At 41.2% G+C, this 21,226-nt stretch overlaps 1 long non-coding RNA gene across 2 annotated transcripts in view; it reads left to right on the top strand.

The window, feature by feature from the left end:
- The first annotated feature begins 12,387 nt into the window (after window positions 1-12,387).
- The window catches only part of LOC117980210 (uncharacterized), a 273,563-nt gene continuing 264,724 nt past the window's right edge, over window positions 12,388-21,226 (top strand). Inside the window, exon 1 of one of the 2 annotated variants that reach the window (XR_008625315.2) lies at window positions 12,388-12,670. This is a non-coding gene — a long non-coding RNA (uncharacterized LOC117980210). The remainder of the gene's footprint in view (window positions 12,671-21,226) is intronic. The other variant, XR_008625314.2, reaches the window with a different exon arrangement.

Raw genomic sequence — 21,226 nt, forward strand, 5'->3', positions numbered from 1 at the left:
GAAAAGCATATATACGTATATACCCTCAAGCACATGCATGCTGAAGCCAACTTTTATTACCCACTGAAGAAAGAGTATTAGAATGGGAGTGAGGGTGTTTCCAGTGGAAGGTGTCTAGGTTTTTGGCATCTTGAACAAAGAATTGAACAAAATACACCAACAAAGCAAGGAAACAATGAAGCAACAAAAGCAGAGATTTATTGAAAATGAAAGTATACTCCTCAGGTGTGAGCAGTTCTAAGCACAGGGGCTCTAGAACCTGGTTACATAATTTTCTGGAGTTTAAATACCCTCTAGAGGTTTCTGTTGGTTACTTGGTGTACACCCTATGTGAAGGAAGAGGATGAAGTAAAGTTACAAAGTCGTTTACTTGGCATGTGCCCTAAGAAAATGGAGAGGATATTTCCTGTCATTGCTGAAGTGTTTTCATTTGATTTAGTTCTAGGAAATCAGCGTGAATCTGCCTTATGTTCCCTGCCTCCAGACCCTATTCTCCTTCCTCAAGGGAGAACCACATCCTAAGGATAACACTTAAATCTACTTCATTATATATTAAACAGAGATGAATCAGGCCAGAAAGAACACTAGCAGATGAGGTTTGGAGCGAATCAGAGCTAGCAGAGAACTGTTCTGCAAGACACATAGCTGCTCCCAGCCTGGGAAGTGGAAGGCAGAAGCAACACAAATAAGGAACTTAACACAAAAACTGAAAGAAACCAGACTCCAACCGTGAGCCATTTGGAAAACTGTAAGTACCCAGAGTTTCTGAGGGAGATAAACTGCCTTTATACACTCCCACCAGGGAACCTGGCAATCCAGGCCATGGGGGAAGTCCTTAACCCTACCCAGCACTGGAGCTGATTTAGAGAGTGGTGGGAGCATGTAAGAAGGAGCGGCACTGGGATGTTCTTTGTATGCACTCCCAGGCTCCAGTGGATATGGAGGGAAGCCATTCCTGATCCAACCTCACAGGGGATCTTTTGGAAGTCTGTCAGGTAACTCAGGTGGTGGTCACATGTTAAAAGCAGCTCCCAATTGAGATTCTAGATATAATCCAGAACCAAAGGGGAAGTGGGAAGTAGGCTGTAAACATGGGCACTGGAGCTGAATGTCCCTGCTTGGCTGGCTGAGCAGAAAAGGCATGGCCTAAAAGCCAAGGATTCGGTCTTCCAGGGGAAGGCATATGGCCTGGGGAAGTTCTGAGTTCTGAGTGCAAACTGCCTGGAACATAGCTAGCTGCTGCTAGAGAAACATTGAGATTGTGAGACCTGCTTTGCCAAGTGTATGGGAGCTAGGTGGGTGATATGGTTTGGCCGTATCCTCATCCAAATCTCATCTTGAATTTCCACGTGTTGTGGGAGGGACCTGGATAACAAAGTGCCTAGGAAGAAGAAAACTTATGCGTGTCCTGAACTATCACCACTGCCTGCATCATCCTGGCTAACCAGGAGGTCCTGAGTCTGTCCATGTGACCAGTTCATTACTACTGGCATTTGAGACTTCCTGGCATTTGAGAAAGCCAACACACTAAGGCTGTTTATAACCAAGGAATCTTACAGAGTCTATGTTACTCCCCTGTCACCCCATAAGAGCTGGTGCTTGTTCCCACTGCTGGGAGACTTGAGGACAGGTCACATCACTGGATCACTTGCAAGCATTCCCCAGCACCAGCCTGGAGTGTTGCATTCACCCCATGGGGAAGCTGGACCCAGAGAAGCAGTGGCATTCACAGTAGTCTGTTCTTCAGGGATTCCTACTCCTAGGGGAAGGGGGAGTACACCACATCAAGGGACAAAAAAATACAGACAGCAGGACTTGAGTCCCAGAACTTTCTGCTATGGAAAGCATCTTTCAGCAGAGGCACAAGTGCAGTGCTGGGCTCAGTGTGGAAAGTCTATGGCCCTACTTCAACAGTCAGGCAACCCTGGTGCTTGAAAAGGGTCTTGGAGAAGGTGACTTCTTGTCCCCCTTGCCCACCACTGCAGACAGAGCTAGGACTTCTCTCACAGGACCAAGGCTTAGGTACAGCTATAGACAGCCCTTCTGAAACACTTCAGGGTCAGTGCATCTTCACAGGACTCCCCTCCATGTTCAGAGTTGCACAAGGGGTTGAGTCACAGTGCTGCTTTACATCTAACATCAACATTCCTGCAGATAAAAGGAGATGCCTGTCTCAGTTGAAGAGCTGGAACACTGGGTCAGGAGGGTGACTCAGAGGTGGATCATTTTTCTGCTGGCCTGGAAAGGAAGCTGAGTTGGCTCCCACACATCCCCCCTGAAAAGATTTCAGTGTATTTCAATTGAGAGCTCCCCCAGCTGCCTCTGTCAAGGCTGGGACCTCTGCCCACCATTGGGTATTGCATTTACCCACCTGATTTAGCCACAGATGTTTTTTATCCATGGACACCTCTCTTACTGGCCTGAAGCCTGAGCTGTTCAACACAGCAAATAAAATACTGGGGAAAAAATAAATAAATAAATGTACACCCCTGGGGAATAAGATAAGATTCAAGAGGCCTCTGCCATTTCAACCCCACAGAGGACAGTGAATCTGCCCCACACTAACCACATTGTTATTACAACCAGCATCTGAATAAGACCTCATACAGAGACTCTTTATCACCAAGGAACTCATACATAATCTTCACCCCGAAAGCACCCAGAGTTGAATTAGGTTACAATAAAGGATACTCATGAAAGTCATATCTTCAAGGGAGAAAAAAAAGAAATTAAATAAAAACAGATGAATTAAAAATAAATTCAAAAATAACTAGAAAAAATAGTCCACTCAAATGAAAAGAAGAAAAATAATTATGGCAATATAAAAAAACAGGGTTCTATAATACCCCCAAAATATCATGAATGAATAGCAATGACTCCAAACCAAGATGACACCTTTGAAATATCAGATAGAGAATTCAAAATGTTGATTATTTAGTTACTCAAGGAGGTACAAGATAAAGGTGAAAGCCACCATAAAGAAATTATAATGTGAATAAAATATGATTCATATTCAGGATATGAATTTAAAAAATCTAAAGGATAGATGTTTTAAAGCAAAGCCAATCAGAAATTCTGGAAATGAAAGGCACATTTAGGAAAATGCAGTTGGAAAGTTTTAACAACAGACTAGATCAAGTAGAAAAAATAATTTCAGAGCTTGAACACATGACATTTGAATTAACCCAATCAGACAAAAATAAAGAAAAAGGATTTCAAATAAATGAACAAAGTTTCAAAGAAATATGGGATTATATATAACAGCCAAATCTAAGAAACACTGATGTTCCTGAGGGAGAAGAAAAGGCAAAAACTTGGAAATTTAATGTGAGAAAATAATTGAGGAAAACTTTTCTGGCCTTGCTAGAAATTTAGACATCCAAATACAAGAAACTCAACTCCTGGAAGATTCATTGCAAAAAGGACATCACCATGGCAAACAGTCATGAAGCTATCTAAAGTCAATATGAAGGAAATAATTCTAAGTGCAGTGAGACAAAAGCATCAGATAACCTATAAGGATAAACCTATGAGACGAACAGCAAACTTTACAAACCAGATGGGACTGGAGTCCTATGTTTAGCGTACGTAAACAGAGTAACTGTCAGTCAAGAATTTTGTATCCAACAAAACTAAGTTGTATAAATGTAGGGGAAATAAAGTCTTTTTCAGACAAGCAAATGCTGAGGGAATTTGACATTACCAGACCAGCCCTAAAACAAATGCTAAAAGGAGTTCTACATTTTGAAAAAAAGCTCAATATGCACTAGAAGAGAACCTCTTGAAAGCACAAAACTCACAGGACTTATAAAAAAGTAACACAATGAAGAAAACAAAGTATTTAGGTAACAATAGATATCATGACTGTAACAGTATCTCACATCTCAACATTAATGTTGAACATAAATGATCTAACTTAAAAGATACAGATTGGCAAAATGGACAAAAATAATCACAAACCAAATGTCTGCTGTCTTCAAGAGACTCACCAAACACATAACGATTCTTATGGACTCGAAGTTAAGGGGTAGAAAAAGATATTCCACACAAATGGAAACCAAAAGTGAGCAGGATTAACTATTCTTAGATAAACCAGACTTTAAGGCAACAGCAGTAAAAAAAAAAAAAAAAAAAAAGACAAAGAAGGTCATTGTGCTAAAAGGAAAGTGTATAATGCTAAATGCCAACATCAAAAAGTCGGAAAGATCATAAGTTGGAAACCTAATGTCATAACTCAAGGAAGTAGAGAAATAAGAACAAACCAAACTGAAAGCTAGCAGAATAAAAGAAATAACAAAGGTCAGAGCAGAACTAAATGAACTGGAAACAAAAAATACAAAAGAACAATGACACAGAAGGTAGTTATTTGAAAAGATACAAAGATTGATAGACTATTAGCTATATTAACTAAGAAAACAGAAGATTTAAGTAAGCCTGATTAGAACTGAAAATGAAGACAGTACAACCAACACCACAGGCATAAAAAAAGATTATTTGAGCCTGATATGAACACCTCTATATACACAAACTAGAAAATCTAAAGGAAATGGGTAAGTTCCTGGAAACATATAACCCCCTTACATTTAATCAGGAATAAATAGAAATCCTGAACAGACCAATAGCAAGCAGTGAGATTGAATCAGTAATAAAAAATATTGTCAGCTAAAAAAAGCCCAGGACCAGACAGACTCACAGCCAGATTTTACTAGAAATTCAAAGACGAATTGGTACCAATCATACTGAAAGTATTCCAAAAGATTGAGAAATAGGGAATCCTCTGTAACTCATTCTATGAAGCCACTCTCATCTTGATAACAAAGTCAGGAAAGGACATAACAAAAAAAGAAAACTACAGACTAATATCCCTGATGAATATAGATGCAAAAATACCAGCAAACCACATCCAACAGCACATCAAAAAGATAATTCTCCATGATCAAGTGGGCTTTATCCTGAGGATTCAGGGATGGTTTAAAATACATTAGTCAATAAATATGATTCATCACATAAACACAATTAAAACAAATAACTACGTGATCATCTCAATAGACACAGAAAATGCATTCGATAAAATTCAGCATACCTTTATGATAAAAACCTCCAATAAACTAGGCATAGAAGGAACATACCTCAAAATCATAAAAGCAATATATGGCAAATCCACAGCCAACATCATATTGAATAGGGAAAAGTTGAAAGCATTCTGCTTAAGAAATGGAACAAGACAAGGATGCCCACTTTCACTACTATTCAACATAGTACTTCAAGTCATAGCCAGAAAAATCAGACAAGAGAAAGAGAGAGTATCCAAATTGGAAAAGAAGTAATAAAACTATCTTTGTTTGCCAATTACATAACCGTGTGCCTAGAAAACCCTAAAAACTCCTGCCAAAGACTCTTAGATCTGATAAATGAATTCAGTAAAGTCTCAGGTTACAAAATAAGTGTATATAAATTGGTAACACTGCTATACCTCTACAACAACCAAGCTGAAAATCAAATGAAGAACTCAATTACTTTCACAATAGCTGCAAAAATTAAAATACCTCAGAATATACTTAACCAAAGAGGTGAAAGATCTCTGCAAAAAGAATTATAAAGTACTATGAAAGAAATCTGTGAAGGAAATCATAGATGACACAAATACAACTACATCCCCTGCTCTTGGATTAGAAGAATCAGTATTGTGAAAATGCCATACTGCCCAAAACCAATCTACAGAGTCAATGTAATTCCTATCAAAATACCAACATCATTTTTCACGAAATTAGAAAAAACAATTCTAAAAGTCATATGAAATCAACAAAGAGCCCAAATAGCCAAAGCAATCCTAAGCAAAAGGAACAAATCTGGAAGCTTGAAAAATCCTTCAACTTAAAATTATACTACGAGGCTATGGTTACCAAAATAGTTTGATACCGGCATAAAAGTAGATACATTTGCCAGCAGAATGGAATAGAGGACCCAGAAATAAAGCCAAATACTTCCAACCAAGTAATCTTTGACAAAGCACACAGAAACATAAATTAGGGAAAGGACACCCTATTCAATTCATGCTGCTGGGGAAATTGGATAGCCACATGCAGAAGAATGAAACTGGATCCCCAACTCTCACCATATAAAAAAAATCAACTCAAAATAGATTAAAGGCTTAAATCTAAGACCTGAAACCATAAAATTCTAGAAGAAAACCTAGAAAAAAACACTGCTGGATATTTCCCTAGGCAAAGAATTTATGACTAAAATCCAAAAAAAATGCAACCAAAACAAAAATAAATAAATGGAACCTAATTAAGCTAAGAAGCTTCTGCACAGCAAAAGAAATAATCATCATAGTAAATAGACACCCCACGGAACAGGAGAAAATATTTGCAAACTCTGACAAAAGACTAATATCCAGAATCTACAAGGAACTCAAGCAAATCAGCAAGAAAACAAAACCAAATCGTATCATCAAAAAGTGGAAAATCACATGAATAGACATTTCCCAAAAGGGGACATACAAGTACTCAACAAATATATGAAAAAAAATACTCAACATCATTAAGCATCATGAAAATGCAAATTAAAGCCACAATGAGATACCATCTTAACCCAGTCAGAATGACCATTATTAAAAAATAAAAAAAAATAGATGTTGGCATGGATGTGGTTAAGGGGGAATGCTTATACACTAATGGTGGGAATGTAAAGTACAACCTCTATAGGAAACAGTATGGAGATTTCTCATAAAACTAAAGGTAGATCCACCATTCAACCCAGCAATCTCACTATTGGGTATCTACGCAAAGGGAAAGAAGTCATTGTATCAAAAGGATAGCTGCATGTGTATGTTTATCACAGCACAATTCACAATAGCAAAGATATGCAACCAAGCTAAGTGCCCATCAACCAATGAGTGGACTAAAAGAAATGTGGCATATATACACCATCGAATACTGCCATTCAGCCATAAAAAAGAAGAACATAAGGTATTTTGCAACAACTTGGATGGAGCGGGAGGCCATTATTGTAAGTGAAGTAACTCAGGAATGGAAAACCAAATACTATATGTTCTCATTTGTAAGTATGAGCTAAGCCATGAATACGCAAAGGCACACTGAGTGGTATAATGGACACTGGAGACTCAGAACAGGGAAGGGTGGGAGGAGGTTAAGGGATTAAAAAACTACATACTGGGTATAACATAAACCACTCAGGTGATGGGTGTACTACAATCTCAGACATCATCACTATACAATTCATCCATATAACCAAAAACCACTTGTACACCAAAAGCTATTAAAATAAAAATATATGTTAAAAATATAAGTAAATAAATAAATAAAGGCATATTTTTAAACTATTCTAACAAGCAGGAAATGACTTGTAAAACACCTCATATTAAATTACATTTTATAGGTTTTTTACCAATCTGGGATTGACTAACCAGTACCAAAGGATCAGGAGAAAGAACGTGCCATGGAAAAGATATGTCCCCAATACACAAGAAGACACAAACATAACTGTGGCTCACACATAAACTGTAACAGCTACATCTCTATTATTGACGCCACATGCTTGCCAACATTGCCTATGTTAATCATAGAGATAGCTACAAGGGGTGAGAGAATCAATGCTTGAGAAACCCACGTTAGGCCAGGTGTGGTGGCTCACGCCTGTAATCCCAGCACTTTGGGAGGCCGAGGTAGGCGGATCACAAGGTCAGGAGATCGAGACCATCCTGGCTAACATAGTGAAACACCGTCTCTACTAAAAAATACCAAAAATTAGCCGGGCGTGGCGGCGGGCGCCTGTAGTCCCAGCTACTCAGGAGGCTGAGGCAGGAAAATGGTGTGAACCCGGGAGGTGGAGCTTGCAGTGAGCTGAGATTGTGCCACTGCACTCCAGCCTGGGCAACAAAGCGAGACTCTGTCTCAAAAAAAAAAAAAAAAAAAAAAAGAAACCCATGTTAAATGCTGCTTTACAATAATACAAAGCATCCATCCACCTATAGCAATATATACAGGCTTCCCTACAAGTGTTGCCAAGTACCAAACATAGAGAAGTAAGATATATTAAATTTCAGAACTACTTACCGTGTCCATTAAATCCACGTAGATGTATTTGGGAGCCCAGTCTATGCTGTTTTCTTGCCTGAAATTAAAAAGTGACTGTTTATTCTCACTATGGACCCAGATTACAGTCCTAGTTCCCAGCACAGCAACAGGAGCTGAATAAAATTGCTTGAGGAATTAATACCAAGAGAAATTTTACAAGATAAAATGTAAGCTTGAAATAAATGTTATGTCTTTATGGTATGATCATTAAAATGACAATTTTTACATAGACCATTAAGTGCACCTAATGAACACACCTGTGGGAGGACGCACCTGTGCAAAGTCCTCCCTCAAAGTCAGGTACGTGCAGAGAATGTCAACTAGGAGACACAAGCCTCCATTCCGAAAAAAAACAGATGTCACCACAGGGCTTCCGAAGCAATGCTGGCAATAAGAGATGGTTTTTTTACAAACTAAATGTTGTGTGTTGTAACAGAATTTTTAAATACATATTTTTCTCATGAAGGTCAGTAACGATGGTGTCTCCAGTAGTAATTCAGTCTTCTGAAACTAAGATAATTAATGCTCAATTCTATTGCCATGCATCTGCTCATCACCCTTTGTAAGGGTTGGGGATCACAGCCTTCTCCTCCATGCACAACCCTGCACCACTCATGAAGAGCTGGTCAGAGGGCCTGGAGGCCAGGGCTCTACTCTGGCACCCACATTGCACTGGAGTGCAGCAGATTTCTGCACTGAGCACCTCCTAGTGATGCTGAGAAAGAGTGAGGCACCTCGGCCCTGGTAGTCTACTGGAAAAACCTCTGCTGGAAGCTCCTGGGGTGTTTGAAACAGAGGTTTGCATTCAAAGTGAATACTGGCAAGGGATGAAGATGACTAAAAATGTCAAATATGAAAGCCAGAGTCATCTTTACTAGTACTGTTATAAAACTGGTGTCTCATTAAAGTCAGAGCAACACGTATACGTATATACATACGTATAAATACGTAAATTTATACTTATTTAAGTCTAAATGAGAGTCCCAGGAGAGGATTCATCTAACTCACGGTTGCAATAATTTTGGAGGATGTCAGGGCCTCACTTTCACTTGTTTCCAGGTGAAGTGAATCATTAAAACATTTCTTTTTTACAATGATGAGTCCTCTAGGACCCCCCACCCACCTCCCACCACCATCCTCCAAGTCCATGTGACAAGTTTTAATAGCATAGCAGTGACTAGATTTCCCTAAATGGGATCTACTGACTCATGGACAACAGATGAGAACCCTGTCATCTCAGTCTTCTGTGTAAAAACATCATATATCTCAAAAAAGACATCCGTTGAAACATATTTAAAATATAATAGAACCACTTGGTAGGAAAAGGCTACTTTCCTGCAATATTGTCATTACTAAATTTTTCAGGTAATTTACTTTTTTGGTTTTGGTTTTGATTTTTATTTGATCAGGATGTGCAACAAGGTCGTTCATTTAGTATTCAGATTTCTGATGACTGGAGAGAGATAATATTTTTATTTTTCATATCCATTTCTTTATGTTTTATGAATGCCCATTCATATCCTTTGTCAATTATTTATTTGTTGCTTTTGCTACTTTTTCCTGTATCAATTTTTAGAACCCTTTGTTAGGTGCATGTAATAAACATTTCCTCCCAATTTGTTCCTTCACTTTCTTTGTTTATTTTGATTGTTATTGATTCTAGAAAATATATAATTTTATTGAGTTAAATTTCTTATGCCATTTATGCTTTTTAGTCTTTTGCTTTCAGTGTTTATGTATATATTTAATTGTGCCAAGTTTTAAATAGTATTGTCTTCCAGTATTTAATGCATCCTTAAAATATTTGTATGCTGTTAGGTGTATATTTTTTCCATTGGAATATGGAATTAGTGCAATACTTTTATTGAACAGTAGATATAATATTATGAGACCATGCAGAGATCTCATACATATATTAAAAACTTTGGTCTTTACATCCTACAAGCCCTGAAAAATCATTTAAAGTTTTTATTAGAAGAAAGACATGCTGAAATTTGCTTTTAAATCTAAAATACCATTCTCCATGGAGTGCGGAAAACAGATTACAGGATTAAGAACACACGTGTTGTTAGGCTGGACTATCTCCATGTTTTTCTCTGGCATTAAATGCCATCATTCTAAGATGAGAGTCTCAAAAACTGGCTTTTTTTCTTTCATATGAGTTACATGAAGTTAACCAAAAGTTACATTCTGTGGAGACACTTCAGAAAATGCTATTAAATTTTCCAAACATGCAAAGAACAGTTTTGAATTTGTAAGATGTCAGACATTCCAAAAGTCTAAGAAGTAAGGGCAAATTTAAAATTGGGTCCCGTATCCAATAAAAATGTCTGTATTCTGTGTATAACGCTTTTCGGGATTATGAGATTTCAAGAAAGTTTACGTGACAATTGCAAAGATCATATTGTGTTGCAGATACATTTAGGATCTTTATGACCCAGGTGATTGACATGTATATGTACACATTATACATATGTGTACATATTTTCCAAAATACATATTTCCCAAAACTAAGAATTTAAATAAAGGGTATTTGCTGAAAGGATGGGGGTTGTGTGGGTGAAAAAAGTATTCTCATTAGTTACAATTCAAAATGGCTTCGTTAATTCTCAAACACACATTCTCCCATTTGGTCAATTATGAAGTGCTGTTCTGTTTATTGCTGTATACCAGCTGAAAACTAAAAGGATTACAACAACAATTTGTGATTGCCTTTCACAGTTCTGGAAGTTTATAGTTCAGTTGGACATTTCCCTCTTGGGTTCCTCCATCAGTTTACAGGTAGACTGGGGCCGAGGCTGGAAACATCTTAAGGCCTCTTCACCCATGTACCTGACATCCAGACTGAGAGGTCTGGAAAAGCTGGGGTAGATCAGGCAGGCACCTTCTCCATGTGGCCAATTTGGGATTCCTCAAACCATGGTGCTCTCAAGGTAGTTAGGCTTCTTATTTGGCACCTGGATTTTTACAGAGGGGGTGGTCTAAAAAAATCACGGCAAATGTTCCACAGGGTCACAGAAGCTTCCTATAACTTAGTCACAGAAGTCACACAGCATCACCACCACCACATTCTCTTGGTTACAGAGGGCCGGCCCAACTTAGCGTAGAGAGGACTACCAGGAGGCATGGTTCATTGGTGCCACCTGGGAGTGTAGCTACTGAGAGGTTATATTCACGTACTAGAGGGCAGTGGAGACAAGAAAATGTGTCACTAAAGGCTGTCTGGGGACTAAAGAAAGTCCTCATTCTTTTGAAGAGGGATGTTTGTTACACAAGGGATCCCTGCTATGGTATGTCATCGAGTGGACACCACACAGGAAGCTAGTTTAACTAAAGAGGGAATTTATTTTTTACATTTAACTACTAACATTTTGGGAGAAAGCAAGAAACAAGATGAGCACTGAGCGTTGTTATTATTATTTGAGATGGAGTTTCATTCTTGTTGCCCAGGCTAGTGTGCAGTGGTGCGATCCCAACTCACTGCAACCTCTGCCTCCCAGGTTTAAGCAATTCTCCTGTCTCATCATCCTAAGTACCTGGGATTACAGGTGCCTGCCACTACGCCCAGCTAATTTGTTCTATTTTTAGTAGAGATGGGGTTTTACCACGTTGGCCAGGCTGGTCTTGAACTCCTGACCTCAGGTGATCCACCCACCTCGGCCTCCCAAAGTGTGAAGATTACAGGTGTGAGCCACTTTGCCCAGCCTGCATTGTTATTTTTTGTTCACAGAGAGAGTAAATAACTAAAATGCTTCTTCAAGTCGCAGGTTACATTTAATAGCAGAAAAAGAATTTCAGGAACTGTTACTTATTGCCAGGAAATAAGGGGCCAGGTCAATGCTCAGAGCCTACCATACCCTTGAAGATTCCTAGCAATTAAGTGAACTATTAATTTCTGGATTCGGAAACCAGAAACAAAACTTTGCCTTCTTTACAGATAAGGGGGACACTGTATCATCTGCTGTCCGGTGTCAAATGTCACAATGAATGGTCTATTCTCCCCTGTGAACTTGTTCTGTGGTCATAACTGTATACAGGAATCACTTTGGAATCCTCAAAACCCCCGAGCCTTGCGTTAAACCCCACGAGTATTTAGAGTTTTACAACTACGAAGCTGAATGTCGAGAGAAAAAGACAAAGATTCCCAAAAAATGGTCTCAAAGTACCTCCTTGTTTAAGTTGGCTGCCAGGCAAATCAGCTCATCTCCAGCAGAACAGAAGCTGCCTTTTCAGGGAAGCGTGGCAGCTGCCGGCGAACACAAAGCAGCTCTGTGATGGTTGAAGCCAGCAAAGAAAAGCGCCCCCTCCGAGTGGAATCACAGGAAGGAAACCTCCGTGGGCAGCAGGAGCAAGTGCAATCCCTGGAGACGAGCCGAAGGGGCCCGAGGCCCCGAGAAGGGCAGGATGCGATGCTGGGTGTGTGACCTCAGCCATGGAAGGGCCACCTGCCACCGGGGGGCTGGGCCGTCGGGCCTTTGGCTGTGGAGGGAAAAGAGTGGCCACTTGCTGGAGCTGGGAACGTGCAGTGATGAGCACTAGGACAAGAGGACCGTGACAAACAGACATAGAAGGTAAAACTGCCCGAGTACAGGCTGATCCACAGACCTGTGTCCAGGGAGAGGCCTCAGGGTGGATTTGGAAATGCAGGACAGGTTCATGAAATCCTCACACACTTGCCACATACTCAAGGAGGGTGCTGTTTACTTGATTGATTGTGCTGGTCCTGAACATCTGACATGATTTGTGCTTATAAATGGGTGTTTGCCGTTAACTATAAGTATCTTGGAGTAATTTAACAAACAACAATAGGTATTGGGGCAGGTCAGCGCGTCTCCACCTCAAAGACAAAGGAAAGCCGTGAAGGCAGGACCAGCAGTTGTGGCTCACGGTGAGAGGTGACAGCGTGGTAGCATCCCTTGCTGGCTCTGGGCGCCTCCTCGGCCTCGGCGTCTGCTCTGGCCGCGCTCAAGGAGCTCTTCAGCCCGCCGCTGCGCTATGAGGGCCCCTCTCTGGGGCTGGCGGAGGCCAGAGCCTGCTCCCTCTGCTGGCGGGGAGGTGTGAAGAGAAAGGCACTGGCTGGAGCCGGCGCTGCGCGCGGCGCTCGCGGCCCAGCGCGCGGGTTCCAGGTGAGCTCCGGCTCTGCAAGCCCCGCACTCGGCGTGGCCGGCCGGCGCCTGCTGGGCTTGATCGGAGACTGAATCCCTGCGTGGACCACCGTTCCCTCTTTGCGGGATTGTTGGCCACCATAGCCGATCTCCGTCTCTTTCTCTCTTCCCCTCTTTTCCTCTTGATTGTCTGGAACTAGCCCCCTCTGGGCTGCCGGATTACCCGGCCCGCAAAGTTCCGCAGCGAGAACCAGTGAGAGATGATGCCGGCTGGGCTTCTGGAACGGGTGGGGACTTGGAGAACTTTTGTGTCTAACTAAAGGGTTGTAAACGCACCAATCAGCACTCTGTGTCTAGCTAAAGGTTTGTAAATGCACCAATCAGCTCTCTGTCAAAACGGACCAATCAGCTCTCTGTAAAATGGACCAATCAGCTGCCTGTAAAGCGGACCAATCAGCAGGATGTGGGTGGGGCCAAATAAGGGACTAAAAGCCGGCCACCAGAGCGGGCCGCTGCAGCTTGCTCGGGTTCTCTCTCTGCTCTGTGGCAACGTTGTTGTTTAGCTCTTTGCAGTGAATCTGGCTGCTGCTTATTGTTTGGGACTGTGCCACCTTTTTTTTTTTTTTTTGAGACAGACTCTTGTTCTGTCCCTTAGGCTGGAGTGCAGTGGCGTGGTCTCGGCTAACTGCAAGCTCCGCCTCCCAGGTTCATGCCATTCTCCTATTTCAGTCTTTCCGGTAGCTGGGACTACAGGCACCCGCCACAATGCCTGGCTAATTCGCGCCATCTTTAAGAGCTGTAACACCCACCGCAAAGGTCTGCAGCTTCACTCCTGAAGCCAGCCAGACTACGAACCCTTACTACGAACCCATCAGCTGGAAGGAACAATTCCAGACAATTCCACACAGGAGGAAGCAACAACTCTGGATGCACCACCTTTAGGAACTGTACCACTCACGGGAAGGTCTGCAGCTTCACTCCTGAAGTGAGCAAGACTACGAACCTACCGGGAGGAAGGAACAAATTACGGACACACCATTCTTTAAGAACTGTAACACACCCGCGAGGGTCCGCAGCTTCGTTATTGAAGTCAGCGAGACCAAGAACCCACTAATTCCATACGCAATGGGTTCATTTCTTTTCTTTTTCTCTTTTTTTTTTTACAAAAGTCTTCTCTGTGCTGACTTAAGGGGACACTTTGTGTCACTTCCAGGGAAGGATGCACTGGGGTCCCGACATTCTGTCAGGGTCCAAACACCCTTGTTCCTCATCCAGGGCATGGAGCACCTGAGTAGGATGGAACATTTGGGCAAAACCCCACCTCAGTCCCAGGCCCGGCAGCCTGAGGAGATCTAAGGCTGGCTGGGCATTCGAGCTATAAGAGCAGGGAGTGTTTACTGCACCCAGGAGAGGCGATCAGGACACAATTTCACTATTTCTGGTTGTTTTAGAATCAAGTTCCTTTGTCTCCTTATTTTACCTCAGTTACATTTTCCAAGATCCTAGGACTCACAGAAGGATGCAGTCGGTGGGGGCAGAGTGCTGTACCAGGGCCTCCAGGCATGGTTTCTAGACACTGGCTCATGTGATGGCACCAGGTCCCCCAGCCATGGTTTCTAGACATTTGGTCATACCATGGCCTTGGTTGATGACCCCATCCATCGGATTTCATCCTCCTCAAAACGAAACAGAAGGTTTAGCCCAGCAGATCTCTGGAGTCTGTGATTTTCAGATGAGAGCCCAATTGATGGTGAAGCATAACAAGAGTACGGTTGATTTCATTCCTTCAGCATTCACTTATTCCATGTGTGTGTACAGCCTGATCTGTGTTGGAGAGCTCAGCATGCAGACATGACATGATGGAGCTGTGGCTCTACAGTTACCCCTCACCATAGTAAACAGATGCACAATTACTTTTGATTATGTTCGTGTAATAAAGGTAGTTAAAGTTCAACATTTATCAGAAAAACATATGAGCTCTGACAGTTCATAATTTGACATCATTTAGAACCATGGCCGTAAAAGAGTCTGCAGGCACAAAGCCCGTGTCAAAAGAAGAAGGAAAGTGATCAGGTGTCTCTTACTACAGCTCCTTTGCTTATGACTTCCAGAGATTCAGTATAATTGTGCATCAGATAAACGGGCTAGAATAAAGACTCATAACTTCTTTGTCACACTTTTGACAGCTTATTAAGCTCTAAGACAATTATGGTATTTAATTCATTGATTAGGATATGTAAATTATACCCCCAAACCTGAGCCTTTAATAGAAGCATGACGAATACCGCTGTCACTTGCCATATCACATTTCATCATCTCATAAATATGTGAGGTGCACAGTGAGAAAAACTGAGGTTCCGGGAGTTAGTTCATCTTCTCAAATTCCCCCAGTTGCTGATTGGTGTCTTTGAATGTCATGCTCTGGTTTTTCTGGCTGAAATATTGGTCTTTTGTTAAAACAAAGGACATCAGCTCCAGTGCGGCTCGTGCACAGGACATGTTATGTCCGGGTGAGCATCGGACCTCCCACTGATGGTCGGCCCCAGCAGCATAGCGTCTTGAGATGAACCCCACCAGCTCCCTCACGGCAGCTGCTCCAGCAGCTGATGTTCAGTTTCCTCACTGTCCAGCTCTGCCCTGTGCTGCCTCTGCTGCCCTCTGGCTTCCAAGTTTCTCTCTGCTAGTCTATTTCCTGTCTGTTCTACTGGAGGCATCCCCTGCTGTCTGCACAGAGTGAACATGGGGTGACTGTCACTTGATTCCATAAGCAAAGGTGGAGGGAGAGACCTCACACTGACAAAGAATATCCATACTCAGCTATTATTAGATCATCATGGAGAGAATCAGAAGTCAAGGGTAATTGTAAGTGTCCCAAAAGTTCAGGTTTGAGAACCACAGTCTTGCAATAAACAGGGAGGAGCCCTGAACAGATCAGCATTTGTTGTGCTTAATTTGCCTGAGGCAGCTGGTATGATGAAGTGTCCTGGAGGCTGAGGCTTGAGCAGAGCTCTCACCCCATTCACTCCAGAGGGGAAAGGCAGGCGAGGTGGGGGAAAGGCAGGCGAGGTGGGGGAAAGACTGGGACTGCGCCTCTTGTGCCTGCTGTTGGGGCGCAGCAGAGTCCTGAAGGCATGGCTCCTCATTCCCAGTTGAGAACCCCTTTGGCCTCCCTGGGACCCTGTTCCTGGCTTTTCCTTCCATCAGTTGGAATGAGAATGTTTATCAAAGAATGGTACTCACGTGGCTTTCAGATGTCCTTGAAGAAAAGCTGTTTTCTCCATTGTATTTATTGCAAGAGCAGGATCACTTGAAACTTAAAGCTGAAGACTGACACGAGACTAAATTGCACAAGCCATTTCATTCCCAAGTGTCCCAGCAAATACACATGTCAAGTGATGTGAGCAGCTGTGTGTGTAGAGCTGATGCACGTCCTCTCCAACCCTTAGTGCTCCTGTGTGCTAATGAAGGATGCTGAACGCAATCATTATGGTAATGAGGAGGTGGACAGTGCAACCTCCCCTTCCCTCTGTGTTCAACAGCTTCCCACAGGGCAGGCCCCACACGTGCTGAGGCTGAGACCCAAGACTGGTGACTCAGCAGAGCAGAAGAGCGTGTGTGTGTGTATGGATAGTGTCTTTTTGTCACAGAGAGAGGTTGGATATGTGTGTTTCAGATTTCTAGTGCATGTTTGTGATCCTGTGTGACTGTCAGTGTACTTTTGTGAGTGTTTTGTGAGAGTGAGGCCATGTTTGGTGAAAGAATGTGTGACTGTGTGTGTGTTCTTCAGGACGTAGGAGTAAGAAGGGGATGGAGAGAGCCTCTTACAGACTCCCCGGGAAACATGGGCACTGGAATTTCACCCAATCCTTGCATACACATCTTGTTAAAGCCCCACAATGCTCTAAAAAGCTTGGGAAAGTGATGTGGCAACCCTTCAAAATGGAAAATTAGATCCCTGTAAACACAGTGCTCCTAGTGTTCCTTCTCTTCCTTGCCCTGCAGGGCCTTGATCTTGGCGTTGCTCTCAGCTGACTGCATGGGTTCCGTTATCCATGGAAAGAAAGCCAGCTAGAAACAGTTGAGCAGATCTTCTCTCTTTCTTAACTTTCATTTGTCAACCCGTCTTGGCAGTTCCTTTATACTTTCATCCTGATTGCTTCGGGTGAATAACTTTAAAAAGAAATGATTTGGAAAAGTCTGTTTATTAATTTTAGATTCTGCTTTCATACACCCATTAAAGCAACTTAAGTAACAAAATCAGCAAAAAAGCACAGAGAGATTTCTGAATTAGCCATTTCTGTTTTGCCCTGAAGAAATCCCCCATAACTGGGCACCGAGAGCTTGTTGGAAGCTCTAACCAGGGAGCTTGGCTGCCATATGTTGCCCTTGCAGGAAGAACATTCCTCCATCTCCTCCGGAAGTCCTCCTCTGGAAGGTTTTGCTGGGCTGCCAGGCAGAATGGGGAGGAAGTGGGGAGCAGGCAGAGGACAACGGGTGGCACAGCCGCCTCTTCTGCCAAATCTCTCTGAGGAAACAAGTGGTGACAGCTCATGTCCCCCAGACAGCTTCTCTCAGTCCAGGACTTCCTGTCTAAGAGGGAATGCATTCACTTAGGGAGCAAGCAACCATACAGTGACAGGAAGACAGATGCGATGCTGGAACATTCCATGGATGAGAACCTCAGTTAGCGAGTCAAGACTCAAATCTGCATCTTCAGGCTTTCATCTTGAAATGAGATTCGAGTTTTTAAAATATTGTCATCCCATATGGGAATGCTTATCATTAAGTTTTTTAAGAAATTGTGTCTTATTCTATGAACGTCCAAGTTCACATTAGAAAGACTGTTTACTACAAACGTTTGAAACCCAAAGAGCTGTCAGTGGTAGCAAGTCAATGTGGGCGCATTCCTGAGACAATACAGCTGAGTTACAGCTGAGCTATGGCCCTAGGTAAACAAGGGCGGAGACCATTTTACCCTCTACCCGGGCCTCTGTCTTTGGCCTTGGTCTATTCTGCTGCTCTATGCAGTGGCCACTACTGCTGTTGTGTTGGGAGATGACCTACAGGGAGAAGAGTCAGAGCTGAGTCAGGAACCTCTCACTCTGACAGATTGTGATACAACTCTGTTATTCCAAAGTATTGGCTGCTTTTTCTTTCAGGAAAAATGCAAACACCAGTCTTTCATTCATATTAATAGATACATTAATATGTGTAATATGTTTTGATGTCATTGAGCCTATTGAAGAATGTTGCTTATGATCTGTTTCTTTGCGGATTTTCATTTTTGTGATCTCCTTGGCTTTCAGATTAAAGCCAGAGCCAAAGAGAACATACCCTGTAATACTTTAAAATGCATTTTAGTGTTCTTTCTGCCATTTTAGGTGTTTGAGATATTTTCACTTCCACAAAAACAGCAATTGCAGCAGGTACTGTTGCCCTGAGATTTTCTTAGTGACTCAGGGCAAGAGTACCTTCTTATAGTGACCTGTAAATGGCCTATCTTAATCACCTGTAGATGGCCTATCTTAATCACCTGTAGATGGCCTATCTTAATCACCTGTAGATGGCCTATCTTAATCACCTGTAGATGGCCTATCTTAGTCACCTGTAGATGGCCTATCTTAGTCACCTGTAGATGGCCTATCTTAATCACCTGTAGATGGCCTATCTTAATCTTCCTACACCAATACCCATGGGCATGTACTAGTTTTTCTCCAGCCTCAAAAGACAGTCCAAATTCTTTGCTGTTTGGTGTGTGCTGCAAAGAATTGAGAAGGAAAGAACAAACTCAAGATTCTACAATCAGCACTGGAGTATTTTTATTATTAGTTTAAGTAAGTTCAGATCATGAAAATTCCTGTATTGCTTTCTGAAAACCATGTTTTATATCCAGTGAGAAATGTATCTCTTTCAACAATGCTGAGAACAAGTTGAAGTGTCTTTGATTTTTTTCATTGATTAAACGGAAAGCAGGTTGTTAGCTCTGAACAAATGCTGAAACTAATCACTAAATATTTTGTTAAGAGGAAAAAAAAGTCAGACTTCCAAAGTGGTACATTCAGGATTCATGAGATCTAGATAAAAACAAGTGACTTTAGTGAAAGCTAGGGCTAAATTTTAAAATGTGTGTTCTGACATGGTAGAAAAGATTTTGGTTTTTGAATGTTTGGAAAATATAAGTACAGCCTGTGTTACCGTACCAATACAAAAGCTTGAAAAATCTTTTTAAAATCTACAAAACAAGCAAATTTATAATTAATAAATCATAAATTAAACTGTTATTTTTACATATCTAAATAGGGATATACTTATTTAAATAGAATTAAAAATAAGAGTATTTATTATATTGCTTAAATTAAGCACAACTATTTTAGTTTTGTTTTCACTGGTCCCATATTGTTTTGCACAACTCGATATTGGCTCTTTGTTCTGAAAAAAGTAACTGACTTTGAAGACTTCAGAAGATTAGTTCAGAAGAATCTTGCCTATACTCAGAAAACCATTGTCTCTGAGGCAAATTTACTACTCCCAAGCATACCCCTTCTTGCTGCTGCATTTTAAGCCAAAATATAAGGTTGCTTAGTAGAAGGTGAACTGTACTGCTTAGATATTCCAATTGCTCTGTAACAAAAGAAGAATGAAGTAAATGTAGGTATTATAACTGTTTTACTATTGCTGCCATGGCAGATTACCACACACTTGGAGGCTTAAAACAACAAATTTATTGTTTCCTAATTTTATAGAGCAGAAATCTAGGTAGCTTGGCTGATGTTTGTGTTCCTGGTCTCAGAAGTCTGAAATCAAGATGTCTACAGAGCTGTGTTCCTTCCTCGAAGCAGTGGAGAATCCACTTGTAAGCTTATTCTGGTTGTTGGCAGAAATCACTTCCAGGTGGATGTAGCACTGAGGTCCCCATTTCCTTCCTAGCTTTTTGGGAGATATTCTAAGCTTCTAAAGGACACCTGAATTCCCTGGCTCATCACCTCCCTCCTCTTCAAAGCCAAAGTCAAGTCTCTCTCACATTTCAAATTTCACAATATTCTTGTCTGCCTTATTTCTGTGCTTCTGCTGGAGAATATTCTCTGCTTTTAGGGGCTCATGTGGCCTGACTCTGGATAATCCAAGCTAAATCTCCCCATCCATAAATTTAATTGTATCTGGTAAATCCCTTTTGCCATGTAATGGAACAAATTCGCAGGTTTCAGGAGCCAGGGCATGAACATCTTTGGGGAGCTGTTACTTTTTCTAACTGGAACTATTTTAAAGTAATACAGAAGGTCTAGCAATTGTCCCCATATAATTATCTGCCATTCTGAAATGAAATACTAGAACTTTGAGTTTAAATTATTGGGAATTAGTTAATACTGAGCTATACTGTTTAAATATTTTGGTAAGGCGATATTTCTCATGTTGGCACCATTTCCTTAGGTTTCTTACTCCATATGTGCATATTTTCTATATTTGTATTCTATGTAAAATACTATATATACTTATAATTAGCATATGTATATATGAGTGTACGTACTAAGGGTGTGAATTAATGGTCACTGAAAATTTACCTGTATTAAGTATTTAAATTTCTCATGATTCTTTTTCCTTTTTACTGCTCTTGGTATTTGCTGATTGTCTTTTGTTCATGTGATCATTTATTTTTAGAATTAGCATTTATTAGCTAAGTCATTAGTAAAACTGTTAAAGGTAGTTTCACTGGGGGAAACATTCCTGCATTACACATGTGAAAAAAGTCTTGCTCTTTTCTATTTTCCCCAATGATGTAATGGACTATCTTAGAACTCTTACACAATGTAATACCTTAGCCCTCAACCCAAATTCTACAATTACTCAAATTGAAAGGGAAGATGAAAGATGATAATGATTTGTATTTGCTTTATAGTGTGATCCACTTTTTTAAAGGCACAAACTTTTTGTATTCCTATTTACTAGAATCATGTATTTAACTTTCAAATCGCAAACTGGGTTGATTCCTTCTTTTTAAAACCACTTTATGGGGGAATTATTGAT

Source organism: Pan paniscus, chromosome 4 (genome assembly GCF_029289425.2).
Source record: "Pan paniscus chromosome 4, NHGRI_mPanPan1-v2.0_pri, whole genome shotgun sequence".
Taxonomy (NCBI): Eukaryota; Metazoa; Chordata; class Mammalia; order Primates; family Hominidae; genus Pan; species Pan paniscus.